Below are 6,847 nucleotides of genomic sequence, written 5' to 3'. Positions count from 1 at the left end.
GTCCATTACTGTCGGGGTGGAGGATGGGGGCAGAAATCGCGAGGAGCGATACCCCATTCGCTCCCTCCCCTCCAAACAAGGATTCATAGATGTCTAACATACATGTAGTGAGTACGGCTCAGTTTGCCGACGCGGGTGGGGGCAGTGAGGAGATACCCCTTCGCTCCCGCGGTGAGAAAGTATGAAGTCCGTGCGGGGGAAGCAGGGGAGGGAGATGGGGAGGGGACGTGGGAGCGGGGAAGGGAGGAGGTATGGGGGGGGGGGCGGGGCGGGGATGAGGCAGGGGTCACATTGTGGGGGGGGGGGGGGGGGGGGGCACAGGAGGGGGCGGTGGTTCGCCATGTCGCCATCAGAATAGATAGCCTCTGTGTAAAGTATCTATACTCCCTGCTATTTTAATGACGGGGGTCCATTCTAGTGGGCCCCTCCTAGTTGTTGTGTTGTGTGTGCATGCTAGTTTGTTTGTTGTTGTTTTTTTCTGATTCTAATAATAATCTTAAGTCAAATAAGTGTGAGTGGATTTCAGGGCAGGGGTCAAAAAGATGTTTCATGTTCATGTACTGTCCGCAATTACATTTAATTTGATTGAATTTTGATTTGAGGCCATCTGTCCTGATGCGAAAGATCAGCTTTTGGATGTGCAGGGGGACCTGGAGGAAGAGGCCTCCCCTGACACGAGACAGGTCCCACCCGCGAGCGGCGGCCACCCGACCCAGCTCCGATTCCCACTGGCCGCGGACCACCCGTCGGGCCATGGCCTTAGCCCGGCTCCGAAACGGATAGGCCAACATCTGCGACGTTGGCCGTCTGGCCCAGAGCCGCTTCCTTGGCGGCTCTATCTTTTGAGTCATTACCAGGAGTGGACGTGAACTGGGCGACCAGGCCTTTATATTTGCTTATGATAGTGTCCTGATTGTGACTGTCATGCAGATTCTTTGAAAGGGAAAGGGCGGCTGTTGTGTTTCTTTAATAATCAAAACTATCTCTGTGGTGCAAGCAAGCGATATCTACTACCTCCACGCAGGTATGCAGGGCGTGTGTGTGTGTGTGTGTGGTGGAAGCTTTACTGATTTAAACTTGATTTCATTGGGTTCAGTGATTTAACTCTAGAGTGACACGCACTCTAGAAAAACTGAGTGACAGACCATAATAACAATTTGGACAAACGAAACACACCCACTACATGATGACATTAGTCGCTGCTTCGGTCAAACTAAGTGGCAGATTCAGAGCTCCACGCGCAAGAACATCTCGTTACATTAATTCATTCATTTCTTCAGCAGTTCGCGCACAAAATCAAAGTATACAATACACTCACTCACAGGACTGTGACACTGATCACCCCCGTCCCTCAGCAACACCTTAACTTCAGCAGCAGGCGAGTGGATGGGTGCAGACACCAGTTATGCGCGCACATGGGACTGAGCGGCTAAGCACGGGCAAGCGACACTGTGTGTATGATCGGAAGTGATTTTTTTTTTTTTTTTTTACTCACTTGTGTAAACAAAGTGAGTCTATGTTTTAACCTGGTGTTCGGTTGTCTCTGTGTGTGTGTGTGTGTGTCCGTGGTAAACTTTAACATTGACATTTTCTCTGCAAATACTTTGTCAGTTGACACCAAATTAGGCATAAAAATAGGAAAAAATCGGTTCTTTCAAGTCATCTTGTTTAAAAATAATATTGCACCTCTGGGTTAGGCACAAAAAAATAATAAATGAAGCCTAATTATATGCAAACTGCATTTACTGTTATATTTATATTTTTTGTATTCTCTAAACTTGGCACTTTGATCTGATATTCTGACACAACAACAAGAGCAGCCATTATTATCATTTTTTGTTCAAACACGAACTTCTTTTGCTAAGCATGGAAGTTTTATTTATTTTGCAAACGTTTTGGTGCAGTTTAAAAAAGGGAAATTAATCTGTAATTAATGCTAGGGGACTTAATTTGCTTTAAACTGATCTTTCTCATCTTAAACATCACATTTTGAAATTATACTCAGTACATAAAAAGCTTGTGTGTTTTACTCTCAGTGTACAGGGCTTTCACTGTGTTCATTCGCCCAAGTTGTCTTTTTCGGAAAATCAATACATCAGCATCAGCATCAGCGCGGCAGCAGTCAGCCACAAGTACTGTACCGCGCTAAACGCTTTCCTCTGGCGACCCCTTATACCGCGCTTGCGTAACCCTGGCTTGCTCATGCCTTGCGGATCTTTGTAAGGCGCTCTCTCATGGCCAAATGTGTGAGAAATAATTATTAAAAATCAAAATCTAATCATGTTCCCGCCCACCTACAGCGGTCAAGTTTATATCAGCGTGATCAGTATGATTTATTCTATTTTATCGTGAAAAGAACGGTTTTGTAGCAGACATTTTGACCATTTTTGTATCTGCCCTGGACTACAACGCGGGTTGGCGATTTGCGGGCGCCTGCAGAATCTGAAAGGGGGAATGTCGCACTGATCTAAAAATAGGCTCCATTTCAAAGCAGTGGGAATGAAGGGAGTGTCACGGTGACACAGCAATGTTGACACGACATCGACGGTCCGGTGTCCCGATGAGCATGCAAAACCATGACGAAGACCGCCGAAAACTTGCGACAACCTCTGAACATTAGCAAATGGAAATTTTTGCTTGGATGTATGACAGTTTCGTTGCTTAAAATTGTAAACCCATGCCATGCTCCTTTTAATTCTTTCTACCGAAATCAGGACTGGCATTGACTCATCTGCATGGTAATCACTGTGACGAACCAGTGAATAGGACGACTGAAGCATGATAACTGATATGCTGCCGAGGCGTCCTTTCGAGACAAAACAATTAAATCAAATTTAAAGAAAACAAGTAACACAGAACAGCCATTCTCTTGCCGAGATGTTTTGTTTTTTTTTTTGTTTTTTTTTTTTTCATGTCAGCGAGGGAGAAAACCAGCCGGCTATATTCATAACGGGACCCGCTTGATTGTCAACGTGTGTGAACCAGCGCCGACGTGCCACCGGAGTAAACGGTGTGCACCACGGGCCTATAAAATCTATTTTTGTCCGTGATGTGCGCACCATTGAAGTGCTGTTGCTCAGTTTAATTGCCGAATACGTTTGTTGGTTTTTGTTGTTGTTGTTGTTTTTTTTGTTTGTTTGGTTTGTTTTTTTTTCGTTTTGTTTTGTTGTTGTTGTTGTTTGTTGTTGTTTTTTTGGGGGGTTCGCAAATGGTGTTGCTGAACAAACAAAAATTCTACTAACAACTTGAGCACAAAAACAAGAAGTACCAAGAACAAAACAATCAGTAACACAATGACAAAAAGGAAGACATTACTATTTGTATAGTAACCGTATGACTATGAGGACTGAACTGAAAAGCACCATAGACATAATCTCTCTCTCTCTCTCTCTCTCTCTCTCTCTCTCTCTCTCTCTCTCTCTCTCTCTCCGTGCAGCTTAGGTTTTATGGTTGGCTTTTTTTGGTTGGTTTTAATCAGTCCACACTCTTCTTCAGTTGTTCAGTAGTGGGCTCAGCTGCAGCTCCCACTCCCACGTCAGTTCACTCGTATGTACACGAGTGGGCTTTTACGTGTATGACTGACCGCTTTTACCCCGCCATGTACTGAGGCCGCCATACTCTGTTTTCGGGGGTAATCCACAGGAATTCCGCCGCGACTCGGATCTGTCACGAAAAACCGGGCTTTTGTTATACGAACTAAATGTACTAGTCGTGACACGCGGCCTGGGGAGAATGACGAGGACTCAGTGACAAGGCAGAAAAACTGAACCATGGAGAGCAGTGACCTTTTTTTTTTTTCTGACCATGATACAAATCTTCGGAAATGCCCTGTTTTGTTGATCCGCATTCTAAATTCTCGATCAGTGTGTGACCTATATTTAAACGGAAAATTTCCGGGTGCGTCAGTTTTGCAACTGAATGCAGGCGTATCATTGAGAAATTAGTTACATATTGCATTTTTTGTAATCGACCCTTTGTCAAGAATTAGACATAATACTGACTGCGCGAAATGACCCTTATCTTGTGCACGAACACGAATGAAAAATTAACGACTGATATAGCTAAAGGAGCTAGCGTACACGGCCATCAGTAGTTAGGCCCATTATGGAGTACGCTTTCACTGTCTGGGACCCGCACACCAACAAGCTGACCAACAAGCTGGAGAAAACCCAGTGAAGAGCAGCCGCCTGCTTCGTCCTGAACCGGCGCAAACACACATCCAGTGTTGCCGATATGCTAGATCAACTCCAGTGGACCTCCCTTCAAGTCAACAACGCAGCCGCACGACCAGCCGACTTGCCATGCTGTACAAGATACAGAGCGGCCTGGTATGCGTAAGGTGTGACAGCCTTAAACTCCTTTTCTTGTCTTGTCTATAATCCTGTGGTAATCCTTGTACAGGGCAACAATCCACAATAGGGGGGTGCGCTCTAGGTGACTGATGTCTGTGTCCGACAGGTCAGGTCATTAGATCTGCTACTGGTAACCTGTAATCCAGTACAACCTGTTCAGGGTCGGATTGCCGGCGACTAAACCGGCACTCCCACCGCTCCCTTCCGGGACTGGTGAGGCGGGTGGCTAAACACCCTTATGGATAACATCGCTAAGCTGAAAAACATCACCATCAAACAGTCCTTTGTGGAGCTGCTGGAAGATCGTCTGGAATCCGCCTCTGTGGACAACCAGAATGTGGAGTCTGACTGGAGGACCCTGCGTGAGCTGATCTATAGTACAGCTTCAGAGACCCTGGGACCCATGACCAGAAAGCACAAAGACTGGTTTGATGAAAACTGTGATGAAATCAAGCAGCTTCTGGATGAGAAACGCCGTCTGCATCAAGCCTACCTGAACAACCCAAAGTCCACATCAAAAAAGGATGCGTACGATGCCATCCGCAGGACTGTTCAGCAAAAGTTACGCCAGATGCAGGATAAGTGGCTGAGTGACAAAGCTGATGAGATCCAGGGATATGCTGACAGGCACGATATGAAGAGGTTCTATGATGCCTTAAAAGAAGTCTACGGCCCCACATCCTCAGGATCATCCCCCCTCCTCAGTGCAGATGGGAATACCTTGATCACTGAGAAGGAGAAAATTCTCGAACGCTGGGCTGAGCACTACAACAGTGTCTTAAATCGCCCTTCCTCCATAAATGATGAAGCCATAGACCGTCTCCCACAAGTCCCCATCAACGAAGCACTGGACGATCCGCCAACACCTCTTGAGACCCAGAAAGCAATCCGTCTGCTATCCAGTGGCAAAGCACCTGGCTCAGACTCTATACCAGCAGAGGTCTACAAGAATGGAGGCTCTGTGCTGACTGAGAAGCTCCATCAGCTGTTCTCACTCATGTGGAAAGAAGAGACGATCCCCCAGGATTTCAAAGATGCATCTATCATTCACTTGTACAAGCGAAAGGGGAACCGGCAAGCCTGTGATAACCATCGGGGCATTTCCTTGCTCTCCATTGCAGGCAAGATACTTGCCAGGATCCTACTCAACCGCCTCACAGCACACCTTGACCAAGGTCATTTGCCTGAGAGCCAATGTGGATTCCGGAAAGAGCGCGGAACCACCGACATGGTGTTTGCTGCAAGGCAGCTGCAAGAGAAATGTCAGGAGCAAAATGCTGATCTGTTCTCCTCCTATGTCGACCTCACTAAGGCCTTCGACACCGTGAGTAGAGAGGGACTGTGGAAGATCATGGCCAAGTACTGATGCCCTCAGAAATCTGTTTCCTTGGTCAGCCACTTCCATGAAGGCATGCAGGCTCGAGTCCAGGTCAATGGCGAAACATCTGCTCCTTTTCCTGTCACAAATGGTGTCAAGCAAGGCTGCGTCCTGGCTCCGACACTGTTCAGCCTCATGTTCTCTGCGATGCTTACTGATGCCTTCAGAGATGGCGATGTTGGAATCGGCCTAAAGTACCGAACAGATGGCAAGCTGTTTAACCTCAGAAGGCTTCAAGCAAAAACTAAGGTCATGACAGACATCATCAGAGACTTTTTGTTTGCTGATGATTGTGCCCTCAACGCTGGATCTGAAGCTGACATGCAACTCAGCTCAGCGTCGACAAGTTTGCCACTGCCAGCAGGAACTTCAGCCTTACCATCAGCACGAGGAAAACTGAAGTTCTCCATCAGCCAGCCCCAGGGAAACCCTACGTTGAGCCCAACATCACAGTCAACGGTCAGAGACTCAGTGCGGTGGAGCGGTTCACATACCTTGGCAGCACACTGTCACGAAATGTGACCATCGACGATGAAGTGAACGTCAGGATTGCAAGAGCAAGCGCAACTTTTGGTAGACTCAATGCAAATGTCTGGAACAGAAGAGGCATTAGTCTTGAGACCAAGCTAATGGTCCACAGAGCAGTGGTTCTCCCCACACTACTGTACGCCTGCGAAACTTGGACAGTGTACCAACGACATGCCAAGAAGCTGAACCACTTCCACACAACATGCCTCAGGAAGCTACTGAACATCAAGTGGCAAGACAGGACCCCAGACACAGAGGTGCTCGCAAAAGCCACCCTTCCCAGCATCTTCACCATCCTGATGAAGTCCCAGCTTCGCTGGGCTGGACACGTGGCGCGCATGCCAGACCATCGGCTGCCCAAAAGGCTCCTCTATGCGAGCTGCAACAAGGGAAGAGATCACACGGAGGTCAGAAGAAGCGCTTCAGAGATACTCTGAAAGTCACTCTGAAAGCGTTTGATATCAACCCTGACTCCTGGGAGGAATCTGCAGTGGACCGTGACAAATGGCGCGCTGCTGTGCACAAAGGCGCCAAGTTGTGCGAGGCCAACAGGACTGCTGCAGCTGTTCAGAAGAGGCAGGCCAGAAAG

The sequence above is a fragment of the Babylonia areolata genome, chromosome 10, assembly GCF_041734735.1.
Source record: "Babylonia areolata isolate BAREFJ2019XMU chromosome 10, ASM4173473v1, whole genome shotgun sequence".
NCBI classification, from domain to species: domain Eukaryota; kingdom Metazoa; phylum Mollusca; class Gastropoda; order Neogastropoda; family Buccinidae; genus Babylonia; species Babylonia areolata.
The sequence above is the reverse complement of the archived record's forward strand: the minus strand, read 5'-3'. Positions refer to the sequence as shown.